The sequence below is a fragment of the Artibeus jamaicensis genome, unplaced genomic scaffold (genome assembly GCF_021234435.1).
Source record: "Artibeus jamaicensis isolate MK-2021 breed Jamaican fruit bat unplaced genomic scaffold, CSHL_Jam_final scaffold_537, whole genome shotgun sequence".
Lineage (NCBI taxonomy): Eukaryota > Metazoa > Chordata > Mammalia > Chiroptera > Phyllostomidae > Artibeus > Artibeus jamaicensis.
The window spans coordinates 44,467,403-44,494,227 of NW_026522047.1; the positions used below are offsets into that span (position 1 = coordinate 44,467,403).

At 51.9% G+C, this 26,825-nt stretch overlaps 1 protein-coding gene across 2 annotated transcripts in view; it reads right to left on the reverse strand.

The window, feature by feature from the left end:
• The window catches only part of OLFM2 (olfactomedin 2), a 70,111-nt gene that overhangs the window by 33,957 nt on the left and 9,329 nt on the right, over positions 1 to 26,825 (reverse strand). The window contains exon 1 of one of the 2 annotated variants that reach the window (XM_037127328.2): positions 5,613 to 5,656. The exons of the other annotated variant lie outside the window; for it this stretch is intronic. The gene's annotated coding sequence lies outside the window, so the exon portion shown is untranslated. Of the gene's footprint in view, positions 1 to 5,612; positions 5,657 to 26,825 lie in introns of those variants that run through there. 2 annotated transcript variants of the gene reach the window in all.

The following is a 26,825-nucleotide window of genomic DNA, read 5'->3' on the forward strand; positions in this document are numbered from 1 at the left end:
ACGTGTGTCTTGGCAGTAGCCTCCCCCCCACTTTATCAGCTTCTAACACACTGCATGATTTGTTCGTTAATTTTGAATATTATCTTTCTTCCCCACCAGATGTCAGGCAGGGATTTTTTTTTTAGCTGTTTTTGTTCACTTTTGTACTGCCGGTACCTAGAATAGTACCTTGCACACAACAGGAACTTGGTATCTATTTTTTATTTTTAAAAATCTGCACAATCACCCTATGAGGTAGGGACTCTCAGCATCCCCCTTGCACAGATGAGGAAACCAAGCCCCAGAAAAGGGGAAGCGAGGTGCTTGGGTGGTGGGTCAGGAAGTGAGCCCATGAGCAGGGGCCCTGTGCCTCTCTCTGGTGAGTGTGACTGAGTGCAGCTACGTGTTGTGTGTGCCAGTCTGAGCCCAAGTGGACGTATCTGCCTGAAAGAGGACCCAAGAGGCCACCGGACACAGGAAGATTTTGCATGTCAGTGTGTGCGGGGAAGGGAGGCAGTGGGGCCAGGCCCCAGGCAGGTGCGAACACGTATCTGTGCGTTCCGCAGGGTGTGAATGTGTGCCTGAGTGACAGCGCTCTGGAGGACAGCAATCCATGCAGCCAGCGCCAGACTGTGTGTGTGCATGCGCGCACAGGGTAGTTCTGTGAGGCTCGGACACGACTGGAGCTCAAGTTGAAGTAATGTGGTGGGTGAGGGAAGTACCCCATCAGCCACAGGCCTGTTATTTATAGACGTATCCGGGTTCATAAATTCCAATTTTTTTTTATCTCCCTTACTCCCTGGGCTCTATAAATATTCATGAGTTCCCTGCCTTGGAATATTTAAGTAGTTGGAAGGAGGAGTGGGGCAGGCCTTGAGAGGGGAAGGAGAGGGTCCCAGCGGTGGTGGGGAAGTGCAGCGGGGAGGACGGAGGTCTCCGGATTCGCCTTCTCCCCTCCAGGCTCCCCTTCCCAGCTGCAGCTGGCAACGTGGGGAAGGTGCTCGGCCTATCTGGAGATCTCCCAATGCCTATTATTATTCTTCCCCAGTGTCTGTGGAAAAATACCGCCCACTCCGGGGGCAGAGAAGGTGTCTGCGCTGTTTTCTCAGCTCTGACTCTAGCTCCAGCTTGAAAATTTGTTACCCTGGGACCCCCCAGCCCAGGAGGGAGGGGGAGACTCTTCGGATGTGCCACCAAAGGCACTCTGGCGGCAGACCAGGCGGAGGGCATGTGTGGCCTCTTGCCTTATCCTATGGAGAGGAGCGTGTCATAAAGACTGGTGCTATGACAGGGAATAAAGTGGGGGGGGGCACTGCATATGCGAGTGTGGTAGCTCTCTGAACGTGAAAGAGACTGGGGACAGTCAACAGAAGCGTTCACAAATTTTCTAGTTCTTCTCTCTCGGGCACGCTAGGACTGTATTTCCTCAGCATGGCCTTCCTTAGCCAATGCCACGCGAGGGGCAGTGACTTCCAGGTGACAGCCTTAAAAGCCATGTTCTTGCCTCAGCCATTGTGGAAGTGCTTGTCAATGAGAAGCCTCTGTCAACTGGAGTCTCTGGGGGACTAACGACACTAGGCAGGCCCCTACCAATGGGTGTACAGTAAGAGCGATACCTCGTTTGGTTGTACTAATTCACGGATGCTCTGGGAGTGTGCGCTACACAGCACTGCCTCACTTCACCGACTAGCTCAGAGCCTATCAATGTGTGGCACTTCTGTGTCCATGTGGCCAAGAACACACATGAGTGTGTAGCCATTTATAGGCCTACATGTGCAAGCATCAGCAAGTATATAAAACTACACGAGTGTGTAAAACAAGAACTGAGTAAGAGTGTGCAAGACTGTGTAAGTGGGTGAAAAAATGTGAATGTGAGAGACGGGGCATTTCACGGCACAACTCCAAGGGGCACCATGCCCCCTAGAGTTGTACCACTGTTACAGATGGGAGAGTGCCGTGGTGTGGGAGACAACACCTGAATGTGCTGGCTGACCCGGCTAGTGTGAGACCTCGAGGTGGTCCATGCATGTGAGTGCAAGGATTCCTGTGCAGCTGCTGGGTCAATGTGCATGTGTGCTGCTGTGGGTTTGAGGTACGTGTGTGGGGCTTGGGTGCTGTGTGTGTGTGTGTGTGTCTGCTGTGGTGTGAAAATGTGAGCCCCTGTGTGGGATGAGCCTATGCAGAGTACAAGCACCACTCTAGTCCGCATCAGAGTGGCCATGGCCAACATGCATGGAAGGATGGTCACCCTGGGCATTCCCAAGTTGTCAGGTCTGCTGAGTGCGTTTCCCGATTCGAGCCTAAGCTAGCTTAAACTTGGGTCCTAGGACGACCTGGCATTTGAAAGTAAGATTTACTTCCCCTCATCAGTCCTAGGACACGCCACATCATTTGCAATGAACATCAGGCCCAGAGGTATTCAGTAGTTTGAGCAAAGTGGCTCAACAAGTAGGGAGACCCCCACAGGGCAAACCTATTCTGTCCTAATTTCCCCATGATCAGCTTATTTTCTGTTTCCACCTTTACGTGTGTGGGTCTATCTCAGGACATGGGTTCAGCACCGGTCCATCTCAGCACTCAGGTTCAACTCTGGTCTATCCCAGCACCTGAGTTAGGCCTCGTGTCTCTCAGCTGGTACCATGACCCTGCTTCACCCAGGACTGGGATTCAGTTCTGGTCTCCTACATCTCCCAGCACCAGGTTTATCTTTGGTCTCTCCCTACATCCAAGTTCAGTCTTTGTCAGTTCAGGGCTTGGGCTTCACCCTAGTCCATCTCAGGATCAACCATGGAGTATCTTAAAACCTCAGGAGAATATCCCTGTTCTGTCCCAGGACTTGAATTAATCCCTCATCTCAGGATCTGAGCCAAGCCTGGTCCATCTCAGAACCCAGTTTCCCCAGGTGTGTCTCAGTGCCTGCATCCACCTGGCCCTTGCTTGACTTTCACAGTCAAGTGAAAAATCCAGAGCTGAAGTGTCCTCTTCCTGAGCATCTCCCCATTTATGGCGCACTTCCCCCGAAGTGCTCAGACTCTGGGGTGAATATCCACTGCAAATGATTGGTGTGACCAAGGATTAACGAGGTTAAGGGGATTTTATTTTTGCCATGCTATTATCTAAGGCTCATTAAAGTAGATTTTATGGGTCTTTGGTCAAGGATTATTGCAAGGCTTTCTTGAAGGGCTATTATAAACAGCATTAATTTTCAAAAGTTGGGGACTTTGAGAGAAACCATTATGAGTCTTAAATACTGGATTGGACATCCCCCATCCAAGCTCTCTCTAGGCTCAGTTGCCAAACCTCAGACCAGGAGCTCAGGAGAGGACTTTGAAGAGGGATTTTTTTCAGGGTTGTGTACAGGAGGAAGGCCAGCACACCGTCTCAGGGCGATTCAAGCTGAATAGGAAGACTCAAAACATTCTCCATTCTCCTCCAGCCTCCTCTGAACTGCCAGGGAAAACATAAAATGGAATCTCTCTTCTCCCATCATGACTGACAAACTTTTGCCCCATCCTGACCCCTCCCTCCTGTCAAATAGAAGAGCTGCTCTTCATCTTAAGGTTCATGTAGCTATTCTTGCTTTGGTCCTCCTCGACCTTTTTGGGAATCCCAAATAATCAACATACTATCTTTACCTTGCATATTCAACTTCTTCCTCTCAAGCAGAACTTTCTCATTGGTTTTCAAATAAACTCAAGTCTCTCCTGTTAAAAAAACAAAACACCTTCCTTGATTCATCCTTCCATCTGTCTCCTGCTTCTCTCATCCCTTCCTTAGTTGCACACACCAACTGCCTCCTTTTCCTCACTTCCGTGGAACTCGCTCCTCCACCTCTCCTACCTAGTTTCTGATCTGATCATACCACTAACACAGCTCTTGTGAAGTCCACCGAGCCCCCATGATTCTAAATCCCATGGAAGCCTTTCAGCCTGCCGATGTTCTTGACCTTTCAGCAGGATTCAACTCTGTTGACTACTCTCTTTTCTCGACATGTTTCCTTCTTTTGGGCACCATAACACAGACTTGCATGGTTCCCTTCCATCTCAGTGCGTCACCTTTGCAGACTCACCGTCCTCCACCTGACTATGCTACTCTAGACCCAGGTTTCTCTACCTGAGCACCATTGCTATTTTGGCCAGATAACAATTCTGTGCACTGTAAAGATATTCAGCAGCATTCCTGGCTTCTCCCCTCTAGATGCCAGTAGTACCCCCTCCCAATTGCAACAGTTACATATCTCCAGACATTACCAAATGTTCCGTGGGTGCGAAATCGCCTCCTGGCTGAGAACCAAGGCTCCAGACTCAGACCTTAGCTTCTCTCTTTGCCTCAATCTTTCTCTAAGTGTTCTTAACCTTGTCAAATCTCCCACCACCACCTGCTTACATCTATGTCCTCAGAACTCCAGATCCATGTATACATCTGACTTCTTGACTCCCACCCTTGGAGGCCTCAAAAGCATCTCAGTCCCTCAAAATGAAATGTAAGATTACGTCTCTTGAACCTAGTCCTCATCCAGTCCTTCCTCTGTGACCATCCTGGTTTCCCCAGGTCAGTGGGTCAGATACCCGAGCACTATCCTCACCCCCACCTCCACTCCCTCAGCAAGTCCGGCTGACTTTAACTCCTAGATATTTTCAGTTCATACATGGTTCTCCGTCTCTATCACCACTCAGTGGTCCAAGCCACCCCTCGCAGTTCTGAAAGTCCCTCTGGTCTACCTGGATCTACCCTTTCTCTTACCAGTCCACCCTATACATAGGAGCCTTCAGGGAACTTTCACAATGCACACCTGATCCTGTTATCCTCCCAACCAAAACCTCAGTGGTAAGTTCCTTTTATTCTCAGGATATAGCTAAAACTCTTTAACAAGGCCTCCAGGCCCTGCAGGTCTGCCCTTTACTTACCTCTCTGCTTTCATCCCAAAGGGTCTTTCCCATCAAGGTCCCCTTTGGTCGGTGACACTGTCCACACCTTTTCTCACCCCCAGGGCTTCTGCATAAGCAGGTAGCTCTGCCTGGAATACCCTTTGCTTTCTGCTTCAGATCTCAGTTTCTACTTCCTCTGAGCTTCTAAATTGGATTAAATCCCCTGTTAGAAGCTCCTGTAACACCAAGAATCTTTTCCTCAAGCTGTTATCACAGCTGCCTTTTATATCTATTTGGGTACCTTTGATCATACCTGTCTCCTGTTTGGAAGGAAGCTCCATATATCCCTGCCTCCTTAGCTCACACACCATCTTAACTCCCATGATGGGCACACATTAGGTCCTCAAAAGCACTTGTTGAATAAATACATAGAGGATAAATGGCCCCACTGCTTTCAGGATCACGTCCAAGTGTGCCCTGGCATTTAAGGCTCTCCATCACCTTGCTCTCTATCTGGTCTGTGCTCTCAGTCCAGATAGAGACTGGAGCAGAGACCAAACGGCAACAGATGCCAGATGGGGGGCAACAATTAGCAGAAGCAGGGAGTTGGAGGCAGAGATCATCATGAGAATATAGGCCCCCTAGGAAGGGTGGAAATCTTGGGGAGACCCTCGCCTTCCATGGAGCATGGAGGGGGGTTCAGGCCATTATCTCCTCCTGGCTATTAAGGTAGGATGACCCAGCTGACTTCTGGTCTGCTCTTACCCCCTCCCGCGTTTTAGAAATTCTTCTTAGGCAGTCCTGGTTGGTGTGGCCCATTTGGTTGAAGCATCATCCTGTAACAGAAAGGTTGCAGGTTCGATTCCCAGTCAGGGCACATACCTAGGTTGTGGGTTCAATCCCCTGTCCAGGCACATATGATCCCTGGTCTGGGCACATACAGGAAGCAACCAATCTATGCTTCTCTCTCACATTGATGTGTCTCTCCCTTCCTCTCTCTCTAAAAAAAGCAATGAAAAAATGTCTTTGGGTTGAAGATAAAAAAAAAATTTGAAAGAAATTCTCCCTAGGCCTCAGGCTTCTCTCCAGCCACCACCGGTTTCTCCGCTCCTTCCTCTCACTCCTCACGCCTGATCCATCAGCAAGTCCTGACGGCGCTCCTACTACGACATGAGCCAAACCTGCCCACTGCTCACCATTCGATGCTTCTGTGCTGGCTCAGCCACCACTGGCTTTTGCTTAGACTATTGCAGTCCCCTCCTCCCTGGTCTCCGTGCTCCCATCGTCTTCCCCTGGAATTCACTCCCCATCACAGAAGAGAGAGGGATCTTTAAACATCGGGAGTCGACCCACAGCACTCCTCCCCACTGCCGCTAGTCCAGCGGCTTCTCACTGCATTCAGATCGAACACCCACAATGCACTTCGGCCTGGGAGGCCGTGCATGCAGCGCCGCCAGCCAACCTGCACGACCTCGTCCCCTCCCCCCTCAGGCCACCCAGCCCTCTCTTTCCAGAAGCCAGTTGCCAGGCTCATGTTCATGTCAGAGGCACGTGCACTTGCGGTTCCCTCTCCCAGAATGTTCCTCTCCTGTTCTTCCCGTGGCCGGCTCCTCATCTGTCAGGTTTCTGCTCGAATGTCACCTCCCCAACTTCCAAGTACAAGATGAATAAGTCACAGCGTGGTGACTGTAGTCAACGATACTGTATTATACATTTGAAAGATGCTGAGAGTGTAGATCTTAAATGCTCTCAACACACACACACACACATGCACACAGGTAATTAATTATGTGAGGAGGAGGTGGAGGTGTTAACTAACCCTAATGTGGCAATCATTCTGCAATATATACAAATACCAAATCATTTCACTGCACACCTTAAACTTACACAATATGATATGTCAATTACATCTCCAAAAAAGCTGGGGGAAATGTCATCTCCCCAGAGAGCCTAGCCCAATGTCCCAACCAAATGGGGTTCTCCAGTCACTTTCTTTCCCGTCTTGTTATTTACTCTGCGGCACTTATCTATACAAAATAAGCATGCTGATTCATTTGCTTATATGTTTCCTGTACCTCCATTGTAAATACGCATCACAAAACAGAGGCTTACCTGCCACATTCACACTGTGGCTCAGCACCTATAACGGTGCCTGGGACTGGCACAGTCAGTCTGTCCAGCGAGTGAACAACTGAAGGACAATGTCTACCATGGCCTCCCTTCCCAATGCCCCTTCCAAGAGAACACCCTTACCCCAAAGGAATGCCCTTACCCATAAATCCCTGCTGAGAGGAAGACCTCCATAACCATGTGTTCCCAGCTGCCCAAGCTGTCCAGTTTCGGTGAATTGGATGAGAGTGGATTACTGATACATGTTGAAAGAGGCTAATTCTCCAGTCCAGGGAGTTGGAATTGGAACATGGAGGTCAAGGTGATAAAACCTGTCGAACCGTGGAACTGAAGGCTCATGGGGGACCAGGGGCTGTAGAAACTCAGAGTCATGGGCCAGCTAGAGTGACAGATGTAGAAACAAAGGGCCCTCAGAGTGGAGAGGGGACAGGAAAGTGGGGATTTGCTGCTAGACCCAGAGTGGCCCCACCTCCACGACCATCCCTCTCTGCATAGCACTGTTACTGGATGACAATTTCTCACATGTTTGTGACTGGCCTCTTCCCACTGAAATGTCAGCCACATGAGAGCAAGCATCTCATCTGCCTTGTCTACCTGGTGCACAGTAGGTAGGTAATAAATATTTGCTAACTAAATTGAGAAATGGGTGTGTGAATTATGGCTTTTCAAATCCCAAGAACCTCAGTTATTGGGTTTTGTGAGATTCCCTGAATTTCTTACATGAGGCTCCTATTTCACTGGGCCACTTTAGGGAGCTCTCTATTCCAAACAGACTCTCTGACACCCACCTACCCCCCATCCCTGGCAAACAGACTGGAACTGTGATGCCTGTAGGTAAATGAGAATAAAGAGAGGTGTAAGGAAAGAGCCCACCAGTAAGAAAGGAAACCAAGGTTTTCAAGAACTGACTCTCTGAAGTGAGAGCAAGAGAGAAACAGATGAAGCTGGAAGGCTAGCAGGACATCAGGGCAGATGCTGGGACAGGCAGGGGGATGATAGGAAAGGCTGGACAACGAGACACAAAGGACTAGGAGCTCTCTGCATTGCAAGGAGAATATTCCCAATGGTAACAACAATTCCACTCAATGATAATGATGGTCCCTAACACGCACTGAGCTCTGCCTTGTGCCAGGGGCCACTCCAAGCCACTTCTGAGCATTGGCTAACATAATTCGCTCTGACTGTAGGGGTTATCAACAGGGCAGAATCCCAGCTAAGACAGCCAGGTTTGCGAGGCCGGGCTCAGGGCTCTGTATTCTTGGATGATGTTGCCAGATCACCCATGTGACTCTGTACTCCCCCCGCAAAAAGGACCTGGGCAGTTCAGAGGCCACTCTGAGGTTGTCTCTGAAACCTCATTTTGCCAGTAGTCCAGGGGATTGGAGGGGATTTGGTCAGTTGTGTCCCAAAATAGTGGCATGTAGGAATCGGTGCACACAAGGGTTCTGTAACTGTCTGGGGACATCCATGTTTATCCACAGGTACCCGTGAGCATCATTCTGGACATATACAGAACATCTGGACACATCTGTGACTAGCCATGTGTACAGGTGCACATACATGCAAACCCAGATGAATGCTAGTGTGCACCAGTGGAGAAGTGCAAGTATACGTGTACCTTGCACTGTTGCCCATGGCCACAAACATTTCCTTCATTCAGACACACTCACAGTATTCTGTTCCCATATGCTCTGTACAATTCATGAGCCCACAAGTCAATCCTGATATGTGTACACCCGATATATTTGTGTCCATATTCCTCTCCCCTTGAGCATTTACATCCATGTGCTGCCCTACAGCCATGTATGGAAATGCACACGGCCTCTGCCCACAAAGAGCTCCGCCACAGCGGGCCATCACACGGGTGAAGGCCTCCCTGTAGGTACCCTTGGCCTCTGTGTGCTATTCTGGACAGCCACAGACATGTTACAGTGGTCCCTTTAAGACCGTGAGTGCCCTTTCTGGTGTATTTCTTCACGTCCCTAGGTGCCCACCTGCCTGTATCTGTGAACATCCCTACACGCCTCTCCCTAGGAAGTGGCATCTGTGTACATTCTGTCAGCTGCCCTCTTAGTTCTCCCTAACTCATTAGCATTGCACTCAGTCCTGACATGTTCCTGCAGAATTTATGCTTTACAAATAAGTCTGGTGTCCTGCCGAGGTCATACGGCACTTACAAGGGCTAATGAAGCCACCTTGGCCAGTAGGGGTGAGGAATCCTGGCTTCCTGGAATAGCCAGAGAAGCACTCACCAGGATGAGCAAATTCCTCTTCCCTCTGACTGCACCAAATGTCCCAGCCAGTGCCAGTCTGCAGACCAAAGTCACATTTCAAGATATTTCACGTTTACGGCCCCGGCACTACCCTGGCATCACACTAAGAGCCGCATCACCAGACTTGTCACTATACCGAAGGCCACGTCACTCCCCAGGGCCCTGCACGGAGGGCTGCATCCTCAGACCTGCCATTACCTGAGAGTGGCCCACCTCATCGGACGTCACACTGAGGGCTGCATCGTCACACCTATCATTATGGGAGGGCCAAATCACCTTTCAGTCACACCACTGGGGTTTCGGGCTGAGTACTGTACTGAAGGCTTCATAACTAGAAGGTGAAATTTGAGAAGCAACATTTTCCCTGTGTGGGGTGGGACGGGGCACGCAGAGGTGAGAAGCAACCCGAAGAGGCCTGGTGAGAATAGAGCAACGGGCAAGCCGGGGACTCTGCAGCTATGCACTGGGGGCAGAGGAGGTTGCTCCAGAGGACAGAGCAACAGACTGAGATTGGGAACTCAACCCCTCTGGTCCGCCAGTGCTGAAGGGGCTGGGGGATCCCGAGTGTGGAGCAGGGGATGGGAGCTGGGGGATGACCAGTTCCCCCTGGAAGCTGTGGACATTGTCATGTCTCCACTGTCCTGGCCGGGGGACCTACAACACCTATCTCACTGTACCCTCAAGGAGAGATGCCCCGCACGAGAGACAGGCCTGACCTGCTCCAACATGTCCCATGCGCTCAGACGCGCCCGGTGGCCAGCGGACTCTCCTTATACACAGGGGCGTGCCTGCCACACAGACATGCTGGGACAGGTTTAAACACGCTATGACCCTCCCTGACACGCAGGGCAGGCTCCATGGTGCACGCACCCGCCCCAGCACGCCATGGGGGGGTCGGAGGTCTCCAGACTCTGCCCAAGTCTACACGCCTGCAGCCACCTTGCCCTTCTGGATGGACTGACGGCATGTGGAGAGAAGGCTGTTATAAATTAAACATTGAGACTCGGTCTGAGCACCAGACTGCCATCCACTCACTGGCTGCTTCTCTCCCAGGAGGCCTCGGGACGACGGGGTGGAGGAGAGGGCAGGGGCAGAGTGGCTCGCTTAATTAATTAGTTCTAATTGAGATATCTTTGTAAATATCCCTTCATTGAAGGACAGGATCGCATTGTGTCCTGGGAATTTGCCATCTCTGCTTGTCTCCAGCCCCTGAGCATCACTGAGACAGAGACATATCGCAGAAACAACAAGAAAAAGAGCAGTCCGAGGCTGCTCAGACCTTCGCGGTGCTTCTGATAATGACAGCGGCACCGAGGGACTGCGCGGCAGCTCAGGGACGCAGAGAGACCCGGGCAGAGGGGCGGGCAGACAGGCAGACGCAGGCTCCGATATACGGGAGGAGGGCGAGATAGGCGGAGAAACTTCAGAACCAGGGGGACCAGAAGTGTGGACAGATGGACCCACGGCTGGACAGACCCCCTCTGCCTTTTCTTGCCTCAGAAAAGCCACCCGGTTTCCCCATTTCCCAGGCAAACCACCCACTGCGGCAGCAGCAACAATCAAGCCTGATTCCGTTTGGCCCCTGCCGCCCTCCCCTTTGCTCTCCCTCCCCCCGTCACTCCTGCAATCATCTCCCTTGTTCAAAACGAGCTTCTGCAGCTGCAGCCCAGACAGCTGTTCCATCTTGGAGCTGGCACTGGGGCGGGGTGGCTGGGTTCTAGCAGGATATACGTCCTCCTGGGCAGCAGGGGGAGTGGGAATGGGCGATGCAGGGCTGGGGGTCACCTGGAGCTTGGGCGCCACCCTCCCCTCATCCCTGGCTCCCACCAGATCTCATCCCCAACTGCCCCAGGGGTCCAGGCACACTCTGGGGCCTTCACAAGCTCGCGATGGTCTGGCTCACCCTGCCCCGCTCCAACATGGGTCCTGGCTCTGTCCTGTCTAAAGAGCCCTTTTGGTCCTGAGAATTCTGGTCCCTCCCCTCCCCTCTCTCTGTCAGGGTCCTAGGCTGTGCTACAGCAACTACAGGAACATGGAAACAGAATCTCAGACAGACAGACAGACTGAGAGACTGATGAGAGAGAGACTAAGACACCAAGAGACAGAAATGACGGACAGAATCAGACTCAAAAGAGGCAGAGACAGGAAAGGAAAGACACAGAGACGACGACATAGACACGGAGACAAACAGCAACAAGACAGACAGGAAGTATGACAGAGAAAGGCAGACAAAGAGGTAATCATCCGTATTCACTCAACAAACACGTATTAAATGTCTACTGTGCATTGTGGATACACAGAGAGAAGGAATAAAGATAGTTCATGAAACGAAGATGAAAGAGAGACTCAAACAACGAGAGTTTAAAAATAGAGACGCGTTAAGGCTGAGACGGAGACAAGGACTGGTCTCCAGTGGAAGCCTCTTCACTCCCACACACAAACAATCCGACCCGCATCACACTGCCCAAGCGCCAGGGCCGCCGGCAGCCGCTTTTCTTCCTCGCCTTGTGGCTGTTCCCTGCCAGAGCTCCACAAAGACACATCAGCCGCACAGGGCTGGAGGTGAGAAGAGCTGGGGGCACGAAGGAACCAAGAGCCAGAAAACAGAGCTTCCCGCTGGAAGAGGAGGAAGCCAGTTTTAGCCACACACCAGTGGCCCGGACGGCCTCGCCTGGGCAGCTAGCTGCCCGTGGCTCTGACTGGGTGGGCAAAGGTCGGCATCACAGTGGGGGCGGACTGGGTCCACGGTGGGCGCCACCTCTGGGGGAAGGCTCCCTCCCACCTCGCCAGATCCTCCAACACTCCACCTGCCGTCCACTCCAACACCTTCACAAACCCCATTCTCTTCGTCTCTGTCCCTCCACCTGACCAGCTCTGTCCTTGCTTTATGCATCCTCCCTGTCTCAGGGCAAATGTCATCTCCTCAGGGAAGCCTTCCCTGACCACCCTTTCCAATTGCATGCCCCCCATGGCTCCGCATCTTCTCCTTCATTGCCTTTATCAAACCGTGCTTACACAGCCATCTGCACACTCCCATCTTCACTGTCTCCCTGGGAAGCTCTGGGAGGGGAGAGACTGAGCCTCTTCCGTTCACAGCTGTATCCCCAGGCCCTGGCCCAGGACTCAGCGCAGAGAGGGGCTCAACCATTGCTAGCTGGGGATGACTCTGTTCTGCCCTTGGGTGGCAACACCACTCCCTACCTTTAGGGGGGAAGTTGGCGATGCACACACTTTCTGACCATCCCCTCTGAGCCAGGGGAGAAGACCTGGGGTCACAGACATACTCATCGAGGTGCAGAGCTGTCCCTGGGGGGACGAAGGGGCAGCACTGAGGCCACTCAGAAAACATCCACTGTTTGACATGAGAGGCTCCCAGGAATAAACAGGAGGGGCAAAGTTTTTCTCCCACGGCACTTCCAGTTTGGTTGGTGGTAAACAAACAGTGACCGTGACCATTTCCGATGATTCTGAGTGCTGGGCAGAAAATAGAACAGGTTCAAATAATAGAGTGGGGACAGGCAGTCCAGGAAGGCCTCCTGAGGCGGTGACACTTGAGCGGGGACCTGAGTGGTGAGAAGGGGCAGGTTGGAGGATGGGTGCTCCCAGAGGGTGGCCCAGCAAGCGCGAAGCTCCAGAGGAGAGAACGAGAAGAGTGTGGAGGGTGGATGGGTGGCCCAAGGTGTTGGACTCGGGAAGGTGGGCTGCTGTAATGATAATGGAGGTGACCGCAGTAACAGTAGCTGACCCTTACAGGCCCCTCCACCACGTGTCAGGAACACGGCTGAGCACAGTGCTACGCAGTGCATTCTACTATCACGCCCATTTTGCGAATGAAGAAGGGAGGCTCAACAAGTCGGGCCAGGTAAGGAGTTTAGATTTGGTGCAAGTGAGATGGGCAAACGTTAAAGGGGGCAGACCTCACACTCGCAATCCAGAAAGATTTTCTAACCGTGAGGTCTCTAGAAAAATGGGACGGACCACCTCCTATCACTTCCCTGCTCCAAACCCCCCCAAGTCTCCCAGCCTTTGACACTTGGGACAAGCACAGGCACCTCAAGCCAAACCCCTTTGTGACGTGGACCCTCCTGACCACTCAGGCCACTTCCACAGGCCTCCCGATGTAGCGTGGGAGTCTCCAGCAACCGTGAACTCTCCGCAGTCTCTGTGCCCACGAGCAGGCTCCTGGCGTCTGAGCCTTGTCACACGCTGTTCCTGCGGTGCTCCGGGATGCTGCGCTCTGTCTTCCTCTGGCCAATTCCTTTAAGACACAGTCTGGGCAGCGTCGCCTCCATCACTCCCTGGCTGGCTCAGGGCCCCTCCTCTCTGCCCTTGTACCACTCCAGAAACATCCCTAGCACCTGCTGATGAGGCTGCAATCTGATTGAAGTTGGGGGGCACTATTTGTCTCTATATTCCATGACAGGAAGTAGGTGTTTGACAAATATTTCTTCACACTCTGACGTGCTGGGGCAGAGGCTCTAAGTCCACGATTAGGAGCAGGAGAATAAGGCAGGTGTGGTCACATCCACAGTACACCCAGGTACCTTTCTCTACCTGCTTGGCCCCTACCCTGGCCCAGTCCCCACCAGCCCTCATCGGGGCCAGGGCAGTCACCTCCTGCCTGGTCTCCCAGTTCCTGCCCTCACTTCCTACAGTCTGTCCTGCCCACCGAGGCCACAGGGAAACTATGAACACCGGAGTCAAGACCATCCCTCCTCTGCTCAGAACCCTCCTTCACATCCCATTTATTCAGTTACAAGTATCCGTTCAACACAAATTGTGTGCTAGGCCCGGGGCTAGGCCCTGGGGCTACAACAGTCGACAAAAATTGATTTTTTAAAAATCCCTGTCTTCAAGTTGCTGGCATTACAGTGGGGAGAACCAGACAAGATAAAGAAGCCAAGTACGTAGAGTGCATCGGAGGGCTAAAAGTACAGGGGAGAAAAGGAAAGCATGAGAGGATGGCAGGGGATGTGCGAGGGGTTTCATGCTCAATCCAAAACTTCTACAAGGCTCCCCCACCCCAAACAGAGAGTGGCTTCCACGTCCTCCGCACCCTCATCTCCTCTTGCTGCCCCCTACCTCACCCACTCTGTTCCAGCCATACTCGTACCTTCACTGTTTCTCCAACATTCCAGGCATATTCCCACCTCAGGGCCTTTGCACATACTGCTCCCTCCACTTGTAATTTCTTTCTTCTAGATATGAGCCTTCTCTCCCTTCCTTCAGCTCTCTGCTCAAACGTCACCTCCTCAGAGAGGCCACTCAACCTAAAAGTGCCCCCAGCACTCTCCACGCCCCTCATAGTGCTCTGTGCTTCTTCACAGCACATACGTCATCACTGGAAATGGTGCAGATTTGTCTACATACTTACTTATGTCTCCAATCCCTGCCCTAGCATGTCAGTTCACAGGGACAAGGGTATTTGTCAATTTTGTTCACTGTTATATCTTTGATATCTAGAATAGTGCCTGCCACATAGTAGGTACTCGGTACATATTTGTTGAACGGAGATACCCTCTAAGAGAAATCTTGTCACTTAGGGTAAAAGGAGGAGGGAATCAGTAGGGCAGGGAGGCATTCAGTGTTGTTCACAAACATCTGGTTTTCCTTTCCATCCAGGTCAGGGTAAGACCACACTCCTTACCCTCCTTGAGGTTAGGCACGCCATGTGACTTGCACTGACCAATGAATTGTGAGCAAAGGTAACATGTGGCACCGTCCAGGGCAAGGCGTTAGCAGCTGGTGAGGGTTTGCTGCGCCCTCCTTTTCTTGTCTCAGTGATTATGTCACCACACAGCCTCCGTCGCCCTGCGTCCCTGAGTGACCACCACAGACAGAGCCCTCCAGCCAACAGTGGACACCTAGCGCAAGAGAGAAATGCATAAATCACAGAGACGGAGGCTGCTCCATCACCGCAGTGTAACTCGGCCTGTCTGGGCTGATACATGCGTTGACTCTCTGAGGCGTTTTCCCCCAGAAAACTGTCAAGAAGAGACATGGATTCGGCACTTTGGTTCTTCACAGGAAAGTCCTCAAAGAACATTTTGCTGATAGCCACTCAGCCCTCCCCATTCCTCCATGAGGAGAGGGTCCTCCCCAGACAGAATACCCTCCTCCACCTCCCCTTTCTTCCCTCCCACCCTTCAGGATGAGGGAGATGGGCAAGGACGTAATATATAAGATGCAGGTAACTCACTTCAGGCCCCACAATGACAGCAGCTGCTGGCAACGAGGATGACAGCTTTTGGTCTGGCTCCGGATTTATGGTTCCGGGTGAGAAGCCATTTCATTGGAGGCTCCCATCCCACAAGGATGGTTTATGGCTGGGCGTTGGCCAAAGACAGGAGCGGTGACAGCTCCTTTCCAGGGATGGTCTGTACCACCATCTCTCAGAACCTCTTATAATGTTAAGCTGCTCCTCTGGGTCAGATCCGGGAGAGACAGCCAGAGACAAGAATGGCCACAGGGTCTGGGTTCCCCAGCCCCCACACCTCACAACTGATGTTCGTTATTAAGACAAATACCAGCACCCAATCTTCTGCTATATAACTGGGAATTCTCACTAGAATCCATCAGGTAACCCATATTGGTGCCCTACACCTTCCTACAGCCCCGCCTTACTGGGTACCTACTCGGTGCCTTGCCATTTCTCCTCGCTCTTCCCAATCCTTAGGAAGGTGGATTATTGTTTTAGACACTTGACAAATATTTATTTCAGGCCTACTGTGTGCCTGACTATAATGGCAAGCAAAGCAATTCCTCCTTACTGAGCACTTACATCAGCGATTTCAACAGGCGCGCCACAAGAATTTTTAAAGCACACAATACCTGACCATTTAGTCAGGGCCCTGACCTCTATACCCTTAGATTATCAAAAAATGACAACAGCCCATCCAGTGTGAATAAATAAAAACTATAGCACTTTTTTGTTAGATCAGTAAAAAATATATATTTTGGTGTGCCACAAAATTTTAGTAATTAATATGTGCCATGAGATGAAAAAGGTTTGAGAATCACCGACCTACATGCACCCACCCATTTGTTTCTATTTGAAGGTGGGATCCGTGAATCCTTATGAAGACATGATTTTTGGTTCTGCCGCCTGACAAATATTTATTGCAGACCTACTATGCATCAAGCCTTAGGGTTCAGTAGTGAGCAAAACATACCTGTCCTCATGGATCCTGTGGTCTAACGGGGACTCTGACCTCTCCTTGACTAATGAGGATATTGGAGCTGAAAGAGATGAAATAGCTTCTCTCAAGGTCATACTGCTAGTGTGGGACAGAGTTCAAACCCAGATGTTTGACTCAGAGTCCTAGCACTAACTGAGAATCTACTATGGCAGGCACTGAGCTGCAGCTTTCGAACATACACATGCTTGACATAAAGGAGGCACTCAATAAGTCTGTTGACGAAACAAGATGGATGGGAGGATGGATAGATAGGGAGAGATAGGTGGATGGAAGGGTGAATAAATAGAGGACAGATGAAGAAATGCCAGATGATGGATACTGACTGAATGGAGAGATAGGTGGCCGCATGGATAGATAAATAGATGGATGGAAGGATGGATGCATGAAAGGATAGATGGAGAGACAAGTGATGGATAATCAATGGAAAGATGGATGGAGGTGGATGGAAAGATAAATGGAAGGATAAAGAGACAAATGAACAGGCGGGTGGATAGATGGGTGGAGAGATAGATGGATGGATGGAGAGATGGATAAATGGGTGCAAGGAAGGATGGACGGACAGGGAGCTGGGCAGTAGATCTGTCACCCATGACAGTTCTGTGAAGTAGGAGTCATCATGGCCATTTGATTCACGGAGAAGCCACAGCTCAAAGTGCTGAATGAAGTCACTGGCCTCAAGTCAAGAGCAAGTTAGGGGAACGTCTGGATTCCACCTAGGTCTCTCAGACACTCCCGAGGCCCTCCTAGAGCACCCTCATGTCACAGTCCCCTCCCAGGTCCCAAACTGAATCCCTTGACATCCACAGAGCCCTTCTGGCAAGGCTTAGTGAGGCTCAAGGATAGGGTGGGGATCAGGGATCGGAGAACTGTTAGCTTTCAGCAGGCAATTTCATGGAAGCACTGATCAAGGCACTATTAACTATGGGTTGGCCAGAGTGGAGACCAGGTCTGTTTGGGTGCGCGCACACACACACACACACACACACACACACACACTCACAGAAAACACATATACACCCAGGAATCCACCACATGAGTATAATACAAGGTAGACACACATTATTCAGATACACACTTGCACATGTATGCATATTCTTCTAAAAATGCACACGTCCACATTTATATGCACATGCATGCATATGTACATACATCTTTGCAGATTCATATGTGCACACAAAATCATAACTCAGAGACACACTGTTACACACTTATGTGCACTTTCTCCAGACAGAGCATATATCCTCATTTACACACTGTATACTGCACATAATACATGCACACAGTCACACAAAGTCACATTCCTTCAGCGGTAGGGGAGGGGAACCTGGCTTCTAATTCCGATGAAACATCTTTCTTGCCCCTCAGAAGGTAACAGCAAGTAGGCTGTCTCAGACTCATGTATGCAAACACTTTTGGGCACATGCAACCACATAACAAGTGCAAACCCACCATCAGCAACATACAACTGCAGGTACACATTTAGATGCATCCACACCCAGACACACTCGCTCAGGGACACACTCACACTCATCCTGGGACTCACTGTTACACACGCAAAAATATGCTTAGGCCCCCGAACTGGCAAAGAGCATAAACTTTCTCTCACCCCCATTCACACACCCCCCCCACACGGAAACCCATGCATGGACAGACACATCAGGACGGACGCTGAGGCATCATATCTGATTCACACACTGGCTTCAAGTCTGAGAGTTTGGACCAATATCCCTCACCTGTGCGGAGCCCAGGGCAATTCCCCCCGCGGGGCTGGGCAGGGCCTGGGCACAGGGCAATGGCATACCCTCTCCACTTGCCTGACCCTCTTGGGAGCAAAGACCCCTTCTCTTTCACGGAAGGGAGAGAAAGAAGCAGTGCGGTAGCATTTGGGGCTAAACAGGGTTGCTGGGGAAGTTGGGGCGCAATCAAGCAGGAGAGGAAGCCCACGCACCCCAGCTCCACCTATCGGGAGGACTCCCGCAAACACACCGAAGAGGGGACGGGGTGGGAGGGGCTCATCCAGAGGAGACTGAGGGAAGTTTGCAATGGAGGCTGCCTCCTCCCCTCTCCTCGGACACCGGGACCACCGTTACTAGCCCCGGCTGGGTTCCCTGCCCTCCCCTCAAGCTCCACGGCAGGAAGGGCGGAGGATGAAGGTGATGGAGGATAGGACGGCACGGGGGAGGGGCAACACCGGAGCTTCTGGGGGCAGCGTAGGTCCCTGCCCCAGGCTGAAACCCTTCTGCATCCTACGGAGGGCAGGTTGTGGGGATAAATATACTCAGATTCAGCACGTGGTGAGCAGGTAATGAAGAGTGAGATTCTGGGGGGCGGGGGCGATAGGAGAGAGACAGACAGACAGAAAGAAGACACAAAGTCAGAGACAGTGCGACAGAGACAGGGGCAGGGAGAGACGTAAATGGAGAAGCGCACGAGGGGGAAACCGACGGAGAGGCAGACAGCCTCTCAGACGGGACAACTCAGAGACGCCGACGCAAACAGCAGCGGTCCCGAGGCTGCGGGGCTGGGCCAGGGTCCCTCTCCGGGGGGCGGAACCTGCCCCCGGCTCTGCCCGCTCAGCCCGACCCTCGCCGCCTGCACCCCGGGCCGAGGCGAGCCCAGGACCTTGCTGCCACTCGGACGCTGCTCACTAATAATAAATAATAACAGCAGCAGCGATGCTGAACCGCGCGGAGTTAGCCGAGGGTCGCGAGGCCCCTCCGCCCGTGCGTTTGGCCCCCGGCCCCGGAAGAGCGTCCCCGGGCAGGGAAGCCGGGGGTCCCCGGGGGCTGCGGCGGCGGCGCGGGCACCACGCCCCCCGGGAGCGCCCCCCGCGCCGCGGCCACTCACGATTTTCTCGGAGGCGCCGGCACGGGACACTGTGCCGTTGAGCCCCACGAGCGAGGGCAGCGTCTGCGACATCCAGTTGGTGACCATGGCCATGGTGCTGAGCACGGCCCCGATCTTGAGCAGCGGCACCGACATCGCGCCCCCGCCTCATGCCCCGCGGCCGCCCGCCGCCTGGCGCTCCGTCCCTCGCCGCCCAGCCGCCCCGGGCGCGCGAGCGCGAGCTGGAGTTCGGGGCCGGCCGGCCGGGGGGCTCCGGGACGCGGGCTGCGGCTCGGCGCGCCGGGCGGGCTCCGCTTATAAAGCACCGGCCCGACTCCCGCCCCCTCCCGCGCCTCCGCGCCGGGCACTTCCAGCCGCTGTGACGTCACGGCCAGGCCCGGAGCCCGCGGGGGGGGGGCGGGGGGCGCCCGAACCGCCCCGGCCCCTCCCCCGGCCAAGCCGCTGCCCTGCCCGGGACCGTCCGGCCCCGGGAGGCACCACCGCACCTTCCCCGCGGCCCCGCCCCCTCCCCGCGGGGTCTCCCCCGCCCCCCACAGGCGGCGTTCCCGGGCCACCGTCGGCGCCCAGAACCGCAGGTGCTCGGCCACCCAAAGCTGGCAGGGGACCCGAGTCACGACTCCCCGCCCATCTCCCGTTAGGACGGCGACCCCGGCTCTCTAACGCCCGCGGGGACAGGTATGAGGGTCTATGGGGGGCGAGACTCTGGTGCGCCCCCAGGAACCCAGCGGCCCGGAGTTTCCTTTTCCTTGGGGAGGGGGCTTTCCTGGGACCAGGACCACTTCGGGGTCCCCTGGGTCGTTTCGGAACGAGGGAAGCCCAGAGCGGCGGGTCCGAAGCCCGTGGACGCGGAGCTCTGGGCGAAGAGGGTCACTGGGTCAGCAGGAGGATTCCCCGGGGCACCCGGGGCGGCGTTCCGACCCGGCGCGGCGGAGACGGGGGCTGGGCTTTTGCAGACAAGTCCCAGGTGGCTCTCCACTCACAACTTGAACTTGGGGTGGGGGTGGGTAACTGACGCTTTCGACCCTCTCCACGCCCCAGGGCTCCAGGTGCCCCCGCTTTGAGGAGCGGAGTGCAGAGCCCCCGAACCTCCCACCCCTGCACCGGCCGGCTGCGGGGGCGGCGGGGGCGGCGAGGGCGGCGAGGCTGCCGCGGCTGCCGCGAGGAGCGCCCGGCGGGTTTAATTTCCTCTGTTTTCCCTGCACTCACGCCCCCTCCTGGCGCTCCGGCTTCACCTCGCGCCGCCACCGCTGTCTGGAGGCGGCGATGACTCAGGCTTTTGCAGGGCTCGCCTGGAGAGTAGCCCGTAACAGGGGAGTGCGGGTCTTAAACTGTCCTTTTCCTGACACCGAAAGGTAGGTTCTGCCCCTGTGTGACCTCCCGCAATGACCTCTCTGCTTCAGTTTCCTCATCTGCAAAGTGGGTTGTTGTGTGGACTCTGGACCTGGTACGTGTCAGGGACTCCAGTGTCCCGAGAATCAAGTGAAAGAAAGGTAGATTGAGCATCTATGCCCCAGGCACTGTGAACCACAAACAAAATGCCTGCCTTTGTGGGGCTGAACATTCTGCGGGCTGAATCAGACAAGAACTAGGAAAACAAAAGTAAAATAAGACACAGGGATTCAGGTGGGGCAGAAGAATAAATAGGGGAGTAAACTTTAAACAGGGTGGTTGAGGAAAGTGACATCTGAGCGGAGACGTGCAGGAGGTGAGGGAGGGAGCCACGTGGATAGGGGAGGGAAGAGTTCCAGGCAATGGAAACAGCAAGTGCCAAGGCCCGGGCAGAAGGGTAGGTGTTCAAGGCACAGGCTGGCGGCCATTGTGGTTGGAGCAGAGTGAGCTGGGGAGAGTGGGGGGAGATGGGGCTTGGAAAGTATTTCGCAGGGTGTCTGGGAGATGGTGAGTGTTTTATAAATAGTAGCTGCCATCCTTATTATTATTTGCAACTGATGGCGAGCTTACAAAAAGATGAGATGTGTCCTTACCTACTTGTACTACAGCCTGCATTTATGAGCGCTGAACACGCTGCAAATGTGCTTGCTGAGCAGTTATCGCAACCTCCCATGAAAAGTACAGTGATTTCCCTATTTACTGGGCAGGAAACTGGGCTCAGAAAGGAGAGGGGACCAGGTCAAAGTGACCCAGCAGGTAAGTGTGGGCCCAGGATTTGAACTCAGGTGTGTCTGATACTAGACACCTAGTGCTCCAGGTCTCCTGGCTTAGAGGATGGGGCATTCAGTGACACTGTCACTCATTCACCATTGGTGTAGGCTGTAGGAAACTGCCCTGGCTCCTTTCAGCCAAGCTTCTCCAAGGAGGTTTACACTCACATCTGCCCTCACTGTCTCTGCTTCTTCACCTCCCACCTGCTCCATCTTTCCGAAACTCCTCTCATCATGGGGGCCAATGACCTTCCAATTTGCTAGTCCCACAGCCTTGCACTGGCCCTCAGTCACTCTCACAGGTGAGTCTTCATGGTCCGTTTCCTCCTTCTTGAAAGTCATTTGTCCCTTGATTTCAAACACAACATTTTCTACTTCTGCTCCCACTCTCTAGCTGCACCACCACTGGGTTCTGCCTTCTCCCTAAATAGTTAACATCTCTCAGGCTTTTGCTGTAGATCTCCAGGCCCTCTCACTCTGCACACTTAGCGTAGACCATCACACCCACTCTCAGGGGTTTGGTTCCATCTGGCCTCAGGACCTTTGAACTTGCTGTCCTTTACCCAGCACATTATTACCACAGATACACATATGGTTTGTTCATTTACTTCACTTATATTTCTGTTCTAGTGTCTGGGTAAGAGACATTCTCGACCATTCTCCAGAAAACTACACTTCCCAGGTCCCCTTGCACATTGGCTTCCTGTTAGACTCATCCAATGGGAGGCACTGGAGGGAGATTGGAGAGTGGGAAGGAAGGAAGAAGCCAGGGTATTTCTCTTCTCTCTTTCTGCCTGTGGCCAGGGTGTGTCCTGACATCATGGTTACACACCCTCTGTGGTGCCAGCTCCCACACAAAAGCCCCTTTCTCATCCCACCACCCTTTTTCATGCCCCTCTAACAGCTTTGTACTGTGGCTAACTGCTGGATTCCCTGATCTTTCCATCAGTTTGGCTTCTCAACTCTTCCATCTCACACGCAACCAGTTTCCTGTATTAAATTCCCTCCCTTTGAAACCCTGGAATAGTCTGTTTCCCTGACCAGACTCTGAGTTGTGAAGAACATAGACTCTGCAGTCTATATTCTTCACAACTGCAACCCCAAGACTTGGGACAGTCATTGGCACACAGCAGATGCCCATAGTAGATTGACTGACTAAATGAATCTAAAGCTGAGGCCTCCCCCTGAAGCCCAGATCCCTATGCCCATCTGCTTCTCAGACGTCTCCACTTGTGGTATTTTACAGAACTAACGGCACTTGGCATCCGCCGGAACAACCCCATTCAAAAAGGCAGTATCACCCTGGCTGGTGTGGTTTGGTTGGTTGGAGCATCGTTCCTCAGCCAAAAGGTTGAGGCTTCAGTTCCTGGTCGGGGTGCATGCCTGGGTTGAGGGTTCAATTCCCAATCCAGGCACATGCAGGAGGCAACTGATCAATGCTTCTTTCTTGCATTGATATCTCAACCTTCCTCTCTCCCTTCCTCTCTCTCTAAAAGCAATGAAAAAAAATGTCCTCGGGTGAGGATTTGAGAAATGGGGTCGGGGGTAATGCCAAATATTGGTAATGATATGGCAAAACCCATTGCAAGTGGGAATATAAAACATTGCCTCCAGTTTGAGAAACAATTTAGCAGTTTCCTAAAAAGCTAAACTTCCCATAAGACCCAACAATTCCATCAGTGTCATCTACCCAAGAGAAATAGAAACATGTCCATGGAAAGGCTTGTATATGAATATTCAAAGCAACATTTTAATAACGAAGGAAATGACCCAAATGCCCATCAACTGGTGAACGCACAAACTCTGGTCCATCCATATAATGGAATGCCATTCAACAATAAAAAGAAATGAACTACTGACACATGCTGCAAAATGGATAAGCCTCAAAAATAATTTGGCTAGCCCTGGCTGCGTGGCTCAGTTGGATGTTGTCCCATGCACCAAAAGGTTGCTGGTTCAATTCCTGGTCAGGGCACATCCCTAAGTCGTGGGTTGAATTCCATGTTGGGGTGCATACAAGAGGCAAAAAATCAATGTCTGTTTTCCTCTCTCAAATCAATAAAACATACCCTCAAATGAGGATTTTTGACATAGAATCACAAAATATTTGGCTAAGTGAAATAAGCAAGACAATCACTAATTTGAAGCACTGTCATTATTTCAGGTTGGAGAGAAGATGGACTGCAAACGGGCATGAGGGATCTTATGGAGAGGAGGGGTGGCAGAAATGCCCTAAAACCGGATTGGGGTGACGTTTGCACAACTCTGTAAATTTACTAAAAGCCAGTGAATTTCACACTTAAACAGGCCGATTCTGTAGTATGTAGATTAAACTTCAATAAAACTGTTAAAAGAGGAGAACATTCTTAAACTTTCCTCGCAGGCCCCCTTCCCTGAGACACCCTGGCTTGCACTGACAGGAGGTGACCCCTGCCTTAGACTTTTCACCCCATGTGCCTTGCTTCCCAGGAACATGGCCCAGGTGTACCCACAGATCTTGCTCTCTTTTACCCCCTTGTTCTCTCTTCCTACTCCTCCATTGTCACTCTAAGCATGGTGTTTGGGAGAGCTGTGAATTGAATGTGTGTGTTCTCCCAAACCCATATGTCGAAGCCCTAACCCCCCAGGTGACAGTACTGTATTAGGAGGTCGGGTGTTTGGGAGGCGATTAGATCCTGAAGGTGGAGCCCTCATGAATGGGATTAGTGCTCCTATAGACGAAACGCCTCGCCCCTTCCACCCTGTGAGGTCACAGCAAGCAGGCACTGTCTGTGAACCAGGAAGTGGGCTCTCACCAGGCACCCTGTCTCCTGGCACCTTGGTCTTGGACTTCCCAGCCTCCTGAACCGTGAAGTGTAAGTCTGTGTTGCTTAGAAACCACCCAGTCTGTGGTATTCTGTTACAGCAGCTTGAATACACTGAGACTGGGAGCTATGGAAAGTAATGTGTTTTTTACCTCAAAAATTCCCAGGAGGAAGAAGTTCATAACTGTCAAAAACCATAACCATAATTGCTAAGGTTTATTAAATACTTATGTACTACACATCGTTTGCGGTGATGTAATAACCCAACCCTCAGAATACTACTATGAAGTACACAGGATTAGAATTCCTATAATTCTCATTTTTTAAATGAGGAAATAGACACACAGAGATGCGAAGAAATTTTCCCGAAGGCCTCCAGGATTCTATCCTGGACAGACAGGTTACAGGGTGCTGGGCCAATCAGACCCATTCACAGATTGCACATTCTAAAGGTGAAAGTCAAACCATAAAGCTTTTAGAAGAAAATACAGAACACCTTCATTACTCAGGGGTAAGCAAAGATCACTGAAACTGAACAGTAACAAGCACTAACCCTGAAAGAAAAAATTATTTGAACTACATTAAGATTTAAAATTGTGCCCTAGCTGGTGTGGCTGAGTGAATTGAGCACCTGTCTGTGAACCAAAGGGTCACCAGTTCAATTCCAGTCAGGGCACATGCCTGGGTTGCAGGTCAGGTCCCCAGTGGGGGCACACGAGAGGCAACCACACATGGATGTTTCTCTCCCTCTCTTCCTCCCTTGCCCTCTCTAAAAAATAAATAAAATATTTTTTAAAAAGATGTAAAAATTTCATTTGTCGAAGGTTCCATGTTAAGAATGAAAAGACGAGCCACAGAGTAAGAGGAGGTATATTCAATATTTATGTCTAATAAAGAACTCGTATCTTGATTTTATACTTATATGAAATATGTAGAGATAGATAGGTGAGATATTCCTACAAACCAACAAGAACAAGGCAGACATCTTTCTAGAGAAATGAGCAAAAGACTTGAATGGACATTTCACAGATGGAAATACCTGAATGGTCAATAAACATGTGAAGCCCTGGCTGGTGTTGCTCAGTGGATTGAGCGCCTCTTGCAGACTGAACCTGAAACGTCACCGGTTATACTTCCAGTCAGGTCACTGTGCCTGGTTTGCAGGCCAGGTCCCCTCACACACACATCGATGATTCTCTCCCTCTCTTTCTCCCGCCCGTCCCCTCTCTCTGAAGATAAGTGAGTAAAATATTTTTTAAAACTAAACATGTGAAAAGGTAGCACAATTAGTCATCAGGAAATGTACATTAAACCCATAGCCTGGCCAGGTGGCTCAGAAGGTCGGGGTATTGTCCCTGCACCAAAAGTTTACAGGTTTGATTCCTGGTCAGGACACACACCTAGGTTTCAGGTTTGATACCTGGTCGGGGCACATGCAAGAGGCAACTGATCAATGTTGCTCTTTCACACCCATGTCTCTCTCTTTCTCTTTCCCTCCCCTCTTTCTAAAACCAATAAATATATCCTCAAGTGAGGATTTAAAAAAAATTAAACCCACGATGTGATATCACTGCACACCCATCAGAATGTCTAAAATGGAAAAGAACACCACATACTTCCGTCTCTGACCTAGCCAGTAGCGCTCTCAGGAACAGGGTGAACGTTCCTAAAACGCTCTGGACTCTGTAGGAGGTGTGGCAAGCACCAGTCCCACAAAGAGACGCGGTACAAGAAGGGCAGGGATGCTCTGCGCGCGGGGAAGGCGGCGTTACAACTGGAAGCAGAGTGGCTGGGGTGGGCGGGTGTGTGGAGCCCGACCGCCTGCAGGTCGGAGAGATGCTGCCTGTTCAGAAACAAGCAGTTTGAACTGGGAGGAGGGAAGACGAGAAAGGGCCAAGCGATCGGGTCTCAGCTTCATGTTTTGTTTTATTATGTAACAATAAAATCCTGAGGATGTGATCAGGAAAAGAAAAGGACAACGCCAGGTGTTGGAGACTGTGTGGAACAACTGGAAGGCTCGGGCAGTGCGGGCGGAAGAGTAACCGGTAAACTCTTGGAAGACCCTTCGGAACTGGAAGGCTGTTTGGCAGTATCTCCTAAAGCTCAGTATACCCGCCCCCCGCGCATGACCCAGCAGCTCGACTCTCAGGTACCTGCGGTTGAGTCTCGTTATTTGCAGATCCCGAGTCGGCAAGCTCGCCTACTCACTACGGTTTATTGGTGGCCCCCCACTCCCATCGATACGCGCAGGACTTTTGTGGTCATTCGTGGACATGCACGGAGTGGCAAAAATGTTGGTCACACCCACAGGTTCCCAGCTGAGGTCCAGCACGGCCATGTGCTGCCTTCTTTTTTTCAGTTTAACCGTATACAGGTCCTTTTCCGTCTATTTAGTGCCAAACTGTCCCCATGTTCATGGTTTTCATTGGTGATTTCTCTGTTTTAAGCGGCTCCCGCACATAATGCCGGAGAGCTGTCTGGTGGCTCTAGGCACGAGAACGCTGTGACGTGTCTTCAGGAGAAAATACTTCTGGTCGATAAACTTCACTCGGGTGCAAGCTGTACC